Genomic DNA, 17,756 nt, shown 5'->3' on the forward strand with positions numbered 1-17,756 from the left:
TGACTATATACAATTTTGACTATACTAGAAACTGGATTGTACACAATATAGTTAAAATTGCCTTGACTGCACAATCTATTTTTTCTTGCGATACCTAACCCGTAGGAGCGCGCATCAGTATCACAAGCTGTGTACACACGGTGCGATATGTGCTAACTTTTCTTAAAATTTTGACTATATAGTCAAAAATAAGATTTTAAACCTACCGGTAAATCTTTTTCTCCTAGTACGTAGAGAATGCTGGGGACTCCGTAAGGACCATGGGGTATAGACGGGCTCCGCAGGAGACATGGGCACTATAAAGAACTTTTAGTATGGGTGTGCACTGGCTCCTCCCTCTATGCCCCTCCTCCAGACCTCAGTTAGAGAAACTGTGCCCAGAGGAGATGGACAATATGAGGAAAGGATTTTGTAATCTAAGGGCAAGATTCATACCAGCCCACACCCAGTGGCGGATCCAGGGGGGGGGAGGGGGCACTCGGGCCCGTGCCCCCCCTGTTATTTGTGGCCCCATCCGTCCCCCCCTGCTTGTGTCACTGAGACATGCTGCCGCTCAGTCCAGCGGCAGCGTGTCTCAGCTATCAGGAGGAGAGCGTGGCTATTTGGCGGCGTGTTGTGGACTTCAAACCAGCCGCCGGTTCGTGAGCCAATCAAAGCTCGCAGACCGGCAGCCAATCAGGAGCCGCCGGTCCGCGAGCTCTGATTGGCTCACGAACTGGCGGCTAGTTTGAAGTCCTACACGCCGCGCTCTCCTCCTGACACCCTCAGAGCCGGCAGAGAAGCAGCAGCAGCGGTAAGCAGCTGCAGAACTGCTGTGGGGGCATTTGTATAGTATACCTGCTGTGGGGGCATTTGTATAGTATACCTGCTGTGGGGGCATTTGTATACCTGGCACTGTGGGAGCAATTGTTTACCTGGCACTGTGAGGGCAATTGTTTACCTGGCACTGTGGGGGCATTTGTATACCTGACACTGTGGGGGCATTTTTGGATCTGGCACTGTAGGGGCATTTTTGGATCTGGCACTGTAGGGGCATTTTTGGATCTGGCACTGTAGGGGCATTTTTGGATCTGGCACCGTGGGGGAATTTTTGGATCTGGCACCGTGGGGGCATTTTTGGATCTGGCACTGTGGGGGCATTTGTGGATCTGGCACTGTGGGGGCATTTTTGGATCTGGCACTGTGGGGGCATTTGTGGATCTGGCACTGTGGAGGCAATTGTGGATCTGGCATTGTGGGTGCAATTGTGGATTTGGCACTGCACTATTGGGGGCATATGTCTGTGTATCACGTCTCATTTCAATTGGCCACACTCACTAAATGACTGCGGGCATTACTGCAGGCATCATTACTACTGGGGGCAATACGGGCATTGCATAAAGGGCACCACTGATATGGAGTCTATATAAGGGGCACTACCAGTACAGTGGACATTGCATAATGAGCGCTACAACTGTGGGCATTGTATAAGAAGCGCCACATCACATGCACCGAAGCCGCACGCAAATGTACTTCCCCTTCCATGGTGCCCCCCCTATCATTTTTTTCTGGACCCGCCCCTGCCCACACCAACCACACCGTATAACCTGGAATATAAGCAACCAGTTAACAGTATGAACAAAAACAGCATCAGTCAACGACCGATCTCAACTGTAACATAACCCTTATGTAAGCAACAACTATATACAAGTCTTGCAGATTTAGTCCGCACTGGGACGGGCGCCCAGCATCCTCTACGGACTAGGAGAAAAAGATTTACTGGTAGGTTTAAAATCTTATTTTCTCTTACGTCCTAGAGGATGCTGGGGACTCCGTAAGGACCATGGGGTTTATACCAAAGCTCCAAACCGGGCGGAAGAGTGCGGATGACTCTGCAGCACCGATTGAGCAAACGCGAGGTCCTCATCAGCCAGGGTATCAAACTTGTAGAATTTTGCAAAAGTGTTTGAACCCGACCAAGTAGCTGCTCGGCACAACTGTAATGCCGAGACGCCTCGGGCAGCCGCCCAAGAAGAGCCCACCTTCCTAGTGGAATGGACCTTTACCAAATTTGGTAACGTCAATCCAGCCGTAGAATGAGCCTGCTGAATCGTGTGATAGATCCAGCGAGCAACAGTCTGCTTGGAAGCAGGCGCGCCAATCTTGTTGTCTTCCTAACCCTAGCCATCCTGGCTACATACATTTTTAAGGCCCTGACTACCTCCAGGGACTTGGAGTCCTCCAAGTCACTCGTAGCCACAGGTACCACAATAGGTTGGTTCATATGAAATGAAGAAACCACCTTAGGCACAAATTGAGGACGAGTCCTCAATTGCGCTCTATCCACATGAAAAATCAAGTAGGTGCTCTTGTGAGACAAGGCCGCCAACTCTGACACCCGCCTTGCAGATGCCAAGGCTAATAACATGACCACCTTCCAGGTGAGAAATTTTAATTCAACCGTTTGAAGGGGTTCAAACCAGTGTGATTTAAGGAACTGTAACACCACGTTAAGGTCCCATGGTGCCACTGGTGGCACAAAAGGAGGCTGGATGTGCAGCACTCCCTTTACAAAAGTCTGGACTTCTGGGAGAGAAGCCAATTCCTTCTGAAAGAATATAGATAGGGACGAAATCTGTACCTTAATGGAGCCTAACTTTAGGCCCACATCCACTCCTGTCTGTAGGAAGCGGAGAAAACGGCCCAGATGGAAATCTTCCGTAGGAGCATTTTTGGTTTAACACCAAGATACATACTTCCTCCAGATACGGTGATAATGCTTCACCGTTACCTCCTTCCTAGCCTTTATCAATAACTTCCTCTGGAATACCTTTCTCACCTAGGATTCGGTGTTCAACCACCATGCCGTCAAACGCAACCGCGGTAAGTCTTGGAACAAGCAAGGCCCCTGCTGCAACAGGTCTTCCCTGAGAGGAAGAGGCCACGGATCTTCTGTGAGCATCTCCTGAAGATCCGAATACCAGACCCTTCGAGGCCAATCTGGAACAATGAGTATTGTCTGTACTCTTTTTCGTCTTATGATTCTCAGCACTTTTGAGATGAGAGGCAGAGGAGGGAACACATAGACCGACTGAAACACCCATGGTGTCACTAGGGCGTCTACCGCTACTGCCTGAGGGTCCCGAGACCTGGCACAATACCTCCAAAGCTTTTTGTTGAGGCGTGACGCCATCATGTCTATTTGAGGAAGTCCCCAAAGACTTGTTATCTCTGCAAGACCTCTTGATGAAGTCCCCACTCTCCTGGATGGAGATCGTGTCTGCTGAGGAAGTCTGCTTCCCAGTTGTCCACTCCCGGAATTTAGACTGCTGACAGAACGCTTACGTGATTTTCCGCCCAGCGCAGAATCCTGGTGGCTTCCGCCATTGCCACTCTGCTCCTTGTCCCGCCTTGGCGGTTTACATGAGCCACGGCTGTGACGTTGTCTGATTGAATCAGAACTGGTAGGTCGCGAAGAAGATACTCCGCTTGTCGTAGGCCGTTGTATATGGCCCTCAATTCCAGCCCGTTGATGTGTAGACAAGCCTGCTGGCTTGACCATAGACCCTGAAAATTTCTTCCTTTTGTGACTGCTCCCCATCCTCGGAGGCTCGCGTCCGTGGTCAGCAGAACTCAGTCTTGAATGCCGAACCTGTGACCTTCTAGAAGGTGAGCACTCTGCAGCTGTTATGATTTGTCACAACTGAGGGCCTGAGCTGACGGGAGGCAGCCTCAGTTGTAGGGGCTGAGATGTACCGGAACCTGGGAGGTTGTATCAGACCCCTGGACATGTAAGTAACATGAAGAATAACCGCCCGAAGGCGTGACCACGACAACTTGAATAAAAGTCAATGATGTTTATTTATGACAAACTCCATGCATCACAGTAGCAGTAAAAGAAACATAAAAGTCAGCAAAGAATAAATACAGTTCCTGGGAACTACAGGGTGGCAGGAGCCACAGGGCACTGGTAGTGTGAGATAGTTCTTATAATCTTCTAGATGGAAAGTCCTTACCAGGCCCGACTGTAGCAATGGAGATAACCCAGGATTGTACCAGCTGGTGTTCCAGGAAAAGCTGGGCTGCTGTAGATAAAACGGCTGCTGTGGATACTGGCTGGAACCAGACTGTTGTTGGCACGGAGTGGATACTGGCTGGAACCAGTTAAATAATAAATGAACTTGGGAGCGATGAAATATGAGCTGAAGTTTAGGAGTTTGAGAGCGGTGAAATTATAATACCGGTGGAGAGTGGTAAACTGTAGAAAGGACACCGGCCCTTTAAGAGAAGCTGTACTCTGCTGGAAGCTGGGCTGGAAGCAGGTAATGTTGTAGCTGGAAACAGATGAATCCAAAATGGATCGGAGAGTCAGGCTACACCGCAGGTGGAATGCTGGTGCGGGTCTCTATGGTGGAAGTCTTGAGACAGGAGCTGGAACCTGGAAGACAATCACAGGAGAGAGACAAACAGGAACTAGGTTTGACAACCAAAGCACTGACGCCTTCCTTGCTCAGGCACAGTGTATTTATACCTGCAGCAAGGAAGGGATTGGCTAGGCAATTATGCAGATTAACAATACTGACAACAGATTGGAGGAAATGATCAGCTGACAGAATCCAAGATGGCTGCGCCCATGCAGACACTTGGAGGGAAGTTTGGTTTGTAATCCATGTGGTAATGAAAACAGTAATGGCGGCGCCGGCCACCGGAGACAGGAGGCGCCAGGCTGACAGATGCACATCCAACCACGCGGACACAGCGGAGGCCGCGGCTGACGTAATTGCCACTCAGACACTCTGCATGCAGAAGTTCAGGGACGGCGGCGGAGGCCGCGGGAGACGCCATGCCAGGTGTAATATGGCGTTTACTGTGACAGCGTCTCAGAGTGACAGGAGAGGATACAGGAATGTACACATCAGGATAACAGATGGGATCCGGTCCTGGAGCGCTGAGCCAGCCTTAGGAGGCATCTGATGGGTAAGAAATGGCGTCCAGATACCCGGATCGTGACATGATTCCAGCACTCTGGTCTGAGGAGATCTAATTGCGAGGACCGGAGCACTGGAACGTAATGCTGAGGAAGGGAGCGGGAATGGAAAATAGCCCCTGGCGCCCTAACTCCGTTGTCTCGCCCGTGCTGTCAGAAATCCCCTGCGAGACTATGGTTGCTTGAGCCCATGGCAGCCGCGTTTGAAGGGCGGATTACGTCTGCCCAACTCCGATGCCCCCCCAGGTCTTAATGAGAGACAAAGGGAAATCCGAGACAGGGTGATAACAAGGGGCCCTCTGACTAAACAACCAGGCCAGGGGCTACAAGCTAATAAAAACAAGAATATGTGCGGGAAAAACCGCCAGGGAAAAGGACAACCAAAATATCCACTTGTCCACTTCTCCTACCCGGCACCGCCGAGTTCCAGAGAGGACTTGTGGAAGCGGAACCCTCCGCAAAAGCTCCAAAGATAAAATATGTAAAGATAAAGCGGCTGAGCCGCAACACACGGCAGAGCCGCAACTCACGAAACACTACTCGATATTCAAAGGTGATCAGTCAGGACTACTGGGGACCCAACGACTTCCTGGGATGAGATGACAACTCCCGGATACAGGACTTCTGAGGACAGGAATGACCGGATACAGCAGGACTGGAACAGACTCTCAGCAAACCAAAGCAGCATGCAGGAAGCTATTACCGGCGTCTGTGAGAAGCACTGAGAAGGTATTTAGCAGGGAGTCCTCCAATCAGCTGTTCAGAGCCTGATTGGTATTAATGCCGTGCAGCTGCCTTGCTGCACGGCCAGAAGACAAGTGTGTGTGCGTGTGTAACTAGACCCTGCAACGGGGAACGCGGTCCGCCCGTGGCGTCCCCGTTGCTAGGATCCGTGCGGCTCAGCGCGCCCGGCATCTAGCGTTGCTAGGAAGCCGGCGGCTGAAAGCGCACGGCGTCCCTAGTTGCAAGGCGCAGCAGCCACCACAGGAGAGACACCCTGGCCCTGGGGGACAGGCTTATCTTTTGATGTAGCTGCAGATGGGACCCTGACCACTTGTCCAGAAGGTCCCACTGAAACGTCCTCGCATGGAACCTGCCGAAGGGGATGGCCTCGTAGGCTGCCACCATTTTTCCCAGAACTCGAGTGCATTGATGAACATACACTCTTTTTGGTTTTAGCAGGTCCCTGACCATGTTCTGGAGATCCTGGGCTTTTTCCATTGGTAGAAAAACCCTCTTCTGTTCCATGTCCAGAATCATGCCTAGGAATGATAGTCGAGTCGTTGGAATCAACTGTGACTTTGGCAGATTGAGAATCCAACCGTGTTGTTGTAACACTCTCAGGGAGAGCGACACGCTTTTCAGCAATTGATCTCTCGAACTCGCCTTTATCAGGAGATCGTCCAAGTACGGGATAATTGTGACTCCCTGCCTGCGCAGGAGCACCATCATTTCCGCCATCACTTTGGTGAAAATCCTCGAGGCCGTGGAAAGCCCAAACGGCAATGTCTGAAACTGGTAATGACAGTCCTGTACCGCGAACCTCAGGTACTCCTGATGAGGAGGAAATATGGGGACATGAAGGTAGGCATCTTTTATGTCGAGTGACACCATAAAATCCCCTCCTTCCAGACTGGATATCACAGCCTGGAGTGATTCCATCTTGAATTTGAACTTTTTCAAGTACAGGTTTAGGGATTTTAGATTTAAAATGGGTCTGACCGAACCATCCGGCTTCGGGACCACGAACAGGGTTGAATAGTGCCCTTTTCCCTGTTGGACCAGGGGAACCTTGACAATCACTTGCTGTTGACACAGCTTTTGAATTGCATCTAATACTACTTCCCTCTCCGGGGAAGAGGCTGGCAAGGCCGACTTGAAAAATCGTTGAGGGGGCACCTCTTCGAACTCTAGTTTGTAATCTTGGGATACAATTTTCAACGCCCAAGGATCCACGTCTGACAGAACCCAGACCTGGCTGAAGAGTCGAAGACGTGCCCCCACCAGCGCGGACTCCCTCATGGAGCCCCAGCGTCATGCGGTGGATTTAGCAGAAGCCGGGGAGGACTTCTGCTCCTGGGAACTAGCCGAAGCAGGTGCTCTCTTACCTCTACCCTTACCTCTGGCAAGGAAAGAGGAGCCCCGACCTCTTCTGGACTTATGCGACCGAAAGGACTGCATCTGATATTGTGGAGTTTTCTTTTGCTGTGGGGGAACAAAAGGCAAAAATGTAGATTTACCCGCAGTAGCTGTGGAAACCAGGTCCGCGAGACCATCCCCAAAGAAAACCTTACCCTTGTAAAGTAAAACCTCCATATGCTTCTTTTGAGTCGGCATCACCCGACCATTGGCGGGTCCACAGAGCTCGTCTCGCCGAAACTGCCATGGCGTTGGCTCTGGAACCAAGCAGCCCCACGTTTCTTTGAGCGTCTCTCATATATAAGACTGCGTCTTTAATGTGACTTAAAGTCAGTAAAATGGTATCCTTGTCCAGGGTATCAATGTCAGCTAATAAGGTATCTGTCCACGCTGCCACTGCGCTACAAACCCATGCCGATGCTATTGCCGGCCTGAGCAAAGCACCCATATGTGTATAAATAGATTTTAAGGTAGTTTCCTGTTTACGATCCACAGGATCCTTGAGGGCTGCGGTGTCTGGAGACGGTAGCGCCACCTTCTTGGACAGACGCGTTAAAGCCTTGTCCACCCGGGGGCGAGGATTCCCACCGTACCCTGTCCCTTGCAGGGAAAGGATACGCCATAAGGATCCTCTTGGGAATGTGCAGTTTTTTATCTGGAGTTTCCCAAGCTTTTTCAAATTATTCGTTCAGTTCATGAGATGGAGGAAAAGTTACCTCCGGTTTCTTTTCCTTATACATGTGCACCCTCGTGTCAGGGACAGAGGGTTCATCTGTGATATGCAAAACATCTTTTATTGCCATAATCATATAATTAATACTTTTGGCCACCTTTGGGTGTAACCTTGCCTCATCATAGTCGACACTGGAGTCAGAATCCGTGTCGGTATCAGTGTCTGCTATTTGGGATAGGGGACGCTTTTGAGACCCTGTCGGGCCCTGTGACCCAGTCAAATCCGTGGATTGACTCCCTGCTGTTTCCCTGGACTCAGCTTTGTCCATTCTCTTATGTAATAAGGTCACATTTGCATTTAAAATATTCCACATATCATACCAATCATGAGTCGGCGTTGACGACGGAGACACCACAATCATCTGCTCCACCTCCTCCTTGGATGAGCCTTCCGCTTCAGACATGCCGACACACGCGTACCGACACCCCCACACACACACACAGGGATATATCTATAAGGGGATAGTTCCCCAACAAGGCCCTTTGGAGAGACAGAGAGAGAGAATGCCAGCACACACCCAGCGCCAACTGACACTGGAACCAATTCCCAGATAAAGCGCTTTTATATATATTAACTGTGATATACACTCACTGCGCCTACATGTGCCCCCACCCCTCTTTTTCAGCCCTGTAACACCATTCAGCAGGGGAGAGTCCGGGGAGCCAGCTTCTCTGCAGATCACTGTGGAGAAAATGGCGCTGGTTAGTACTGTGAGACCAAGCTCCGCCCCCTCAGCGGTGGGCTTCGGTCCCGCTCAAATGTACAAATAATGGCGGGGAATGTATATATCTACTGCCTCCGCAGCCAATATATTAAAATTGCCAGTCCAGAGGTTTATATTGCTGCCCAGGGCGCCCCCCCCTGCGCCCTGCACCTATCAGTGCCTGTCAGTGTGTGTAATGTGTGGGAGCAATGGCGCGCAGCATTACCGCTGCACGCTTACCTAAGGGAAGATCTGAAGTCTTCTGCCGCCTTTGAAGTCTTCTTTCTTCTTATACTCACCAGGCTTCTATCTTCCGGCTCTGCGAGGAGGACGGTGGTGCGGCTCTGGGACGAACGGCGGGGGGAGACCTGTGTTCCGATCCCTCTGGAGCTAATGGTGTCCAGTAGCCTAAGAAGCAGAGCCTATCACTTAAGTAGGTCTGCTTCTCTCTCCTCAGTCCCACGATGCAGGGAGCTTTTTGCCAGCTGTGCTCCCTGAAAATAAAAAACCTAACAAAATTCTTTTATCAGAGAAACTCAGTAGAGCTCCCCTGTAGTGCACCCATTCTCCTCTGGGCACAGAATCTAACAGAGGTCTGGAGGAGGGGGCATAGAGGGAGGAGCCAGTGCACACCCGTACTAAAAGTTCTTTATAGTGCCCATGTCTCCTGCGGAGCCCGTCTATACCCCATGGTCCTTACGGAGTCCCCAGCATCCTCTAGGACGTAAGAGAAATCGTAAGCAAACAATACACCGTGTGTATGCGCCTTCAGCGTCATTGTGTGATCCATGTGTGTGTGTGTGTGTGTGTGTGTGTGTGTGTGTGTGTGTGTGTGTGTGTGTGTATGTGTATGTGTAACCTCCAGGAGGCAGCAGCAGGGAGAACTACATCTGGTAAGTATCAAAGTATCATTATTTTTTTTCCCCTCCTGGGGATTTTTATAATTTTTTCCTATTGGATACAGCCGTTATCGGGAGCATGTAATCCCAAATTTTGTGCGACATATGCAAGGGTTTTTTTTGCAGCAAAATTCTCTTGCACAATTGAATTTTTCCCATGGGGGCCTGATTCATATTGTACAAATATGATGTTTAGGCCTCTGCGCAGGTGCAAAACCCATTCTGCGCATGTGCAGAACAGGTATTGTTATGTCACTCGCAGCTCCCTGTCAGCCGCAGCATGATTGACATTGACGTGTTACAAACCATTTTGGAAGGCATGGGTTTGCTTTGTCGGAAACAGACTTCATTGACCCAGGTGTCTGGATGCTACGGACGATTTTGACTGGGTTTTCAGTAAAATGTTCTTTTAGATCCTCCGAGTAACATAGGCTATGAATCATCTCGCTATCATGTTAATTGGCTAATTAGCGAACAAAATAATCTACTATATCGAATCATCTCTGTTGTCGTGCCACAGAGCAGGTAAAGCGGGGTCAGTACCATACATGGGTAGTGTGTGTGTGGGGGGGGGGGGGGGAGGGGAGTGTCAGAGGCGCACATGGGTAATGGGGCACCCTCTGTCATTTAGTAAAAATGTATTTTATTTAAGTGCAGCCACACAATTTGCAAAGGTGCGTGCTGGGAGGGGGTCCAGGGGGCGCCAGTTAGTTTTGTGGGGTGCTTTGCACTGAGTAAACTAACACCGTTTGTCCCTGACTGCAATGCTGCTGACTCAGGCCGGCACACTTTTGCTGTACTTGAATAAAATGTAATACAATTTTTCATAAATCACTGGAGAGGGCATGTGCCTTGGTGCCCCCCCTTGAATCCACATATACATGCGTACATTGCTGCCACGTCACTACCACCACACACCCAATAAAAACTCAATTCTATAGCACCATAGTGCTCCCAGTTGCACAGACACTGCGAGCGGGATCTTTATACGTCAGATGTGTCTATGCAATTTTTAAGAATTTTCATATTATATCTTCGCATTTTTGTTAAAATATCAGTTTTTATTTTTTGCAACAGTATTTCATTTCTACAGTAAATAAGTATTACTATAAATAACTAGAAGATATTAAGACAGATGAGTGGACAAAAAAAAATGTAAAATAAAAAAATGTATAATTGTATAAAATGAATAATCACTTGGCAACGATGGGTAGGCACTGATAGTTAACTAATTATAAAATCAGGTGTATTCACGTTATTATTATACAGATTATCTGCCTTTGACATTTGTCTGGTACATGTAAGAACATTTAATAAGACCTAGTTCGTGTTCTGTCTACCTTTAAACCTAAAGGGCCCCATACACTAGAACGATAATGCCCGATTCCAGCCAATTTCAGGCATTTGGGACGATATATCGGGTGAAATCAGGCATTTTGGAGGTGTTTCCTATCCGATCCGATGATCGTTCCCGTGTGGGTCGGATCGGCTCCCCTAGATCGTTAGTGCTGCACTCGTGATATGTCGGTTCCCGCAGGCATGGGTGGGATCACATACGATATATCGCATGCAAAATGTACCAAATAGTTTGGAATCGTATATGGAACCACTCCCGGGAGAGTTCAAGGGAAATCGCCTCCGACGTCAGCCTCAGACGTATTGTTCTAGTGTATGGGGCCCTTAAAGCTGGGCATACGCTATACAATTATCTAGCAGGTCATCTGCCAGATCTCTGCTAGTTTTCTGGGTTTTGAGCTCTCTGATCCTGTGTCACGATTTTGTGCACAAGGGAGGTCATTCAGACCTGATCGCTAGCGTTTTTTGCAGTGCTGCTATCAGGTCAGAACTGCACATGCTTATGCAACACAATGCGCAGGCGCGTCACACGAGTACAAAGCGGATCGTTGCTGGGCGATGGGTTTCACAAAGAATCCATTTGCACGGCCGTTCGCAAGGAGATTGACAGGAAGAGGGCGTTTGTGGGTGGCAACTGACCATTTTCTGGGAGTGGTTGGAAAAATGCAGGCGTGTCCAAGCATTTGCAGGGCGGGTGTCTGACGTCAATTCCTGCCCCGAACAGGCTGAAGTAATCGCAGCGGCTGAGTAAGTCCTGGGCAACTCAGAAACTGCACCAAATTTTTTTTGTAGCGCTCGGCTGCTCATGTGATCACACACTTGCAAAGCGAAAATACACTCCCTTATGGGCGGTGACTATCAGGTCTGAATTAGGCACAAGGTTCCTTGGGTCAGGTGATGACTGACGTCCAGGGTCTGATGCTTGGAGCTGGAGTCAAGGAGGCTGACTATAGCACTTTCGCATGGGATTTGGGTAGCAGTGAGAACTGCTTTTGATATGAGTTCAAGGTTATGAACCACACAGTGGTATTGTACTGGACTGGTTACCTGCTGAAGAAAGTTGGACCAAACTGGCTACAGGATGAGGAATACGGCTGGACTGGACTGCCTACTGGCTGTGGAAGACAGCTGAACTGGACGGATACCGGCTGAAGAGATGCTACTGGACCGGACTGGCTACCAGCAGAGGAATACAGCTGGACCAGACTGGCTACCGGATTAAGAGATGCTGCTAATCCGTACTGCTATTGGCTGAGCAATACAGCTGGACCGTACTGGCTACCGTCTAAAGAGATGCTGCTGGACCGAATTGGCTACCGGCTGAGGAATACAGCTGGACCGGACTGTGTACCAGCTGAAGAGATGCTGCTGGACCTGACTGGCTACTGGCTGAGGAATACAGCTGGACCGGACTGGATACCAGCTGAAGAGATGCTGCTGGACCGGACTGGTTACCGGCTGAAGAATACAGCAGATACCAGACTAGTTACCAGCTGAGGATATGCAGGACCAGACTGGTTACCTTCTGAGGGTATGCTATGCCACATGGAATAAGCAACACAGCTTCACTTGTCACACTAAGTATGTGACTAGTTGCACAGGCCCAGATTACTGCAGCTGGACTTCCTTTAAACCCCCTACCAGACTCTGGCTGCAGAGTAACTGGCTGGCCAGACTGAAACTTTGGTTGGTGAAGAGATCAGCTGGAAATCATGGACTGCAGCAATGTCAGGGAATATCATAGACTGCACACAGGATCTTGAATAAACCTCAGGCACACAAATAGTTAACAACTGGTCTGAGAACACTGCTGGGATCTAAAGTCTGTGCAGCTGTACAATCAGTGTAAAGGTGGGTACACACTGGCCGATATATCGGCCGTTCTATTTAAAGGCCGATATATCACGGGTCCATCGTCCAGTGTGTACGGACGATATGTCTGTGAACTCCGTCGTTCACAGACATATCGCGTCGGCCCCGCAGCACAGCCAATGGCCAATATATCAACCGATATATTGGCGCATCGCTGTGTGTGTACGGGCCGACCACTCGTACACATGCTGCGGCGGCCAACGGTTATTGACAACTGAACTGGACGGGCGTGTGTACATGCCTGCCAAGTTCATGACATCAGTCCCCGACGGATCGGGCAGTGTCTAATAGAGATGTGCACTTGAAATTTTTCGGGTTTTGTGTTTTGGTTTTGGGTTCGGTTCCGCGGCCGTGTTTTGGGTTCGACCGCGTTTTGGCAAAACCTCACCGAATTTTTTTTGTCGGATTCGGGTGTGTTTTGGATTCGGGTGTTTTTTTCAAAAAACACTAAAAAACAGCTTAAATCATAGAATTTGGGGGTCATTTTGATCCCAAAGTATTATTAACCTCAAAAACCATAATTTCCACTCATTTTCAGTCTATTCTGAATACCTCACACCTCACAATATTATTTTTAGTCCTAAAATTTGCACCGAGGTAGCTGTGTGAGTAAGATAAGCGACCCTAGTGGCCGACACAAACACCGGGCCCATCTAGGAGTGGCACTGCAGTGTCACGCAGGATGGCCCTTCCAAAAAACACTCCCCAAACAGCACATGACGCAAAGAAAAAAAGAGGCGCAATGAGGTAGCTGCGTGAGTAAGATAAGCGACCCTAGTGGCCGACACAAACACCTGGCCCATCTAGGAGTGGCACTGCAGTGTCACGCAGGATGGCCCTTCCAAAAAACACTCCCCAAACAGCACATGACGCAAAGAAAAAAAGAGGCGCAATGAGGTAGCTGTGTGAGTAAGATAAGCGACCCTAGTGGCCGACACAAACACCGGGCCCATCTAGGAGTGGCACTGCAGTGTCACGCAGGATGGCCCTTCCAAAAAACACTCCCCAAACAGCACATGACGCAAAGAAAAAAAGAGGCGCAATGAGGTAGCTGTGTGAGTAAGATAAGCGACCCTAGTGGCCGACACAAACACCTGGCCCATCTAGGAGTGGCACTGCAGTGTCACGCAGGATGGCCCTTCCAAAAAACACTCCCCAAACAGCACATGACGCAAAGAAAAAAAGAGGCGCAATGAAGTAGCTGTGTGAGTAAGATAAGCGACCCTAGTGGCCGACACAAACACCGGGCCCATCTAGGAGTGGCACTGCAGTGTCACGCAGGATGGCCCTTCCAAAAAACACTCCCCAAACAGCACATGACGCAAAGAAAAAAAGAGGCGCAATGAGGTAGCTGTGTGAGTAAGATAAGCGACCCTAGTGGCCGACACAAACACCGGGCCCATCTAGGAGTGGCACTGCAGTGTCACGCAGGATGGCCCTTCCAAAAAACACTCCCCAAACAGCACATGACGCAAAGAAAAAAAGAGGCGCAATGAGGTAGGGGGCGTGCAAATGGTGGAAGGCGCATGCTCTTCACTTCCAGTGTTGGGAAGGTCAGTCATCGCAACCGACACAATTGGACTCTCTTTGTGGATTTGGGATTTCGAAGAACGCACAGTTCTTTGCGGTGCTTTTGCCAGCTTGAGTCTTTTCATTTTTCTAGCGAGAGGCTGAGTGCTTCCATCCTCATGTGAAGCTGAACCACTAGCCATGAACATAGGCCAGGGCCTCAGCCGTTCCTTGCCACTCCGTGTGGTAAATGGCATATTGGCAAGTTTACGCTTCTCCTCCGACAATTTTATTTTAGATTTTGGAGTCCTTTTTTTACTGATATTTGGTGTTTTGGATTTTACATGCTCTGTACTATGACATTGGGCATCGGCCTTGACAGACGACGTTGCTGGCATTTCATCGTCTCGGCCATGACTAGTGGCAGCAGCTTCAGCACGAGGTGGAAGTGGATCTTGATCTTTCCCTAATTTTGGAACCTCAACATTTTTGTTCTCCATATTTTAATAGGCACAACTAAAAGGCACCTCAGGTAAACAATGGAGATGGATGGATACTAGTATACTTATGGATGGATGAGCGACTGCCGACACAGAGGTAGCTACAGCCGTGGACTACCGTACTGTGTCTGCTGCTAATATAGACTGGATGATAATGAGATGAAATCAATATATATTATATCACACTAGTACTGCAGCCGGACAGGTGGATATATTTATTATGTAATGACTGATGACGGACCTGCTGGACACAGTCAGCTCAGCAGCACCGCAGACTGCTACAGTAAGCTACTATAGTAGTATGTATAAAGAAGAAAGAAAAAAAAAAACCACGGGTAGGTGGTATACAATTATGGATGGACGAGCGACTGCCGACACAGAGGTAGCTACAGCCGTGGACTAGCTACAGCCGTGGACTACCGTACTGTGTCTGCTGCTAATATAGACTGGATGATAATGAGATGAAATCAATATATATATATATATATATATATATAATATCACTAGTACTGCAGCCGGACAGGTATATATATTTATTATGTAATGACTGATGACGGACCTGCTGGACACTGTCAGCTCAGCAGCACCGCAGACTGCTACAGTAAGCTACTATAGTAGTATGTATAAAGAAGAAAGAAAAGAAAAAAAAACACGGGTAGGTGGTATACAATTATGGATGGACGAGCGACTGCCGACACAGAGGTAGCTACAGCCGTGGACTACCGTACTGTGTCTGCTGCTAATATAGACTGGATGATAATGAGATGAAATCAATATATATATATATAATATCACTAGTACTGCAGCCGGACAGGTATATATATTTATTATGTAATGACTGATGACGGACCTGCTGGACACTGTCAGCTCAGCAGCACCGCAGACTGCTACAGTAAGCTACTATAGTAGTATGTATAAAGAAGAAAGAAAAAAAAAACCACGGGTAGGTGGTATACAATTATGGATGGACGAGCGACTGCCGACACAGAGGTAGCTACAGCCGTGGACTACCGTACTGTGTCTGCTGCTAATATAGACTGGATGATAATGAGATGAAATCAATATATATTATATCACACTAGTACTGCAGCCGGACAGGTAGATATATTTATTATGTAATGACTGATGACGGACCTGCTGGACACAGTCAGCTCAGCAGCACCGCACGCAGACTGCTACAGTAAGCTACTATAGTAGTATGTATAAAGAAGAAAGAAAAAAAAAACCACGGGTAGGTGGTATACAATTATGGATGGACGAGCGACTGCCGACACAGAGGTAGCTACAGCCGTGGACTACCGTACTGTGTCTGCTGCTAATATAGACTGGATGATAATGAGATGAAATCAATATATATATATATATAATATCACTAGTACTGCAGCCGGACAGGTATATATATTTATTATGTAATGACTGATGACGGACCTGCTGGACACTGTCAGCTCAGCAGCACCGCAGACTGCTACAGTAAGATACTATAGTAGTATGTATAAAGAAGAAAGATAAAAAAAAAAACACGGGTAGGTGGTATACAATTATGGATGGACGAGCGACTGCCGACACAGAGGTAGCTACAGCCGTGGACTACCGTACTGTGTCTGCTGCTAATATAGACTGGATGATAATGAGATGAAATCAATATATATATATATATATATAATATCACTAGTACTGCAGCCGGACAGGTATATATATTTATTATGTAATGACTGATGACGGACCTGCTGGACACTGTCAGCTCAGCAGCACCGCAGACTGCTACAGTAAGCTACTATAGTAGTATGTATAAAGAAGAAAGAAAAGAAAAAAAACACGGGTAGGTGGTATACAATTATGGATGGACGAGCGACTGCCGACACAGAGGTAGCTACAGCCGTGGACTACCGTACTGTGTCTGCTGCTAATATAGACTGGATGATAATGAGATGAAATCAATATATATATATATATATAATATCACTAGTACTGCAGCCGGACAGGTATATATATTTATTATGTAATGACTGATGACGGACCTGCTGGACACAGTCAGCTCAGCAGCACCGCAGACTGCTACAGTAAGCTACTATAGTAGTATGTATAAAGAAGAAAGAAAAGAAAAAAACCACGGGTAGGTGGTATACAATATTATATATATATTATATACAATTATATATATATATATATATATATATATATATATATATTAAACTGGTGGTGACTGGTGGTCAGGTCACTGGTCACACTATCAGCAACTTGCAAGTAGTACTCCTAAGCAGACAATCACAATATATATTATACTGGTGGTCAGTGTGGTCACAATGGCAGTGTGGCACTCTGGCAGCAAAAGTGTGCACTGTACGTTATATGTACTCCTGAGTCCTGCTCTCAGACTCTAACTGCTCCCCACTGTCAGTGTCTCCCCCACAAGTCAGATAATATACAGTCACACTATCTATCACTTCAGCAAGTAACTAGTACTCCTCCTAATGCTCCCCAAAATTACTACTGTGTCTCTCTCTACTGTCTCACTCTCTTCTCTATAAACGGAGAGGACGCCAGCCACGTCCTCTCCCTATGAATCTCAATGCACGTGTGAAAATGGCGGCGACGCACGGCTCCTTATATAGAATCCGAGTCTCGCGATAGAATCCGAGCCTCGCGAGAATCCGACAGCGGGATGATGACGTTCGGGCGCGCTCGGGTTAACCGAGCAAGGCGGGAAGATCCGAGTCGCTCGGCCCCGTGTAAAAAAACATGAAGTTCGGGCGGGTTCGGATTCCGAGGAACCGAACCCACTCATCCCTAGTGTCTATGCACAGCACACGGCCCGATTCGTCCATAGATATACAGTGGGGCACCGATTGTGCAAGTTGACCCACTTAAAAAGATGAGAGAGGTCTGTAATTTCCATCATAGGTACACTTCAACTGTGAGAGACAGAATCTGGGAAAAAAAAACAGGAAATCACATTGTATGATTTTTTTTTTTTTTTAAAGTTAGAATTTTTATTGAGAGTGATCAGTAATCAAAACATTAACAAGAACAAAATTGTGCAGGTTAAGGATATTGAGCATGAAGATAAAGATTTTACATA

Source organism: Pseudophryne corroboree, chromosome 6 (genome assembly GCF_028390025.1).
Source record: "Pseudophryne corroboree isolate aPseCor3 chromosome 6, aPseCor3.hap2, whole genome shotgun sequence".
Lineage (NCBI taxonomy): Eukaryota > Metazoa > Chordata > Amphibia > Anura > Myobatrachidae > Pseudophryne > Pseudophryne corroboree.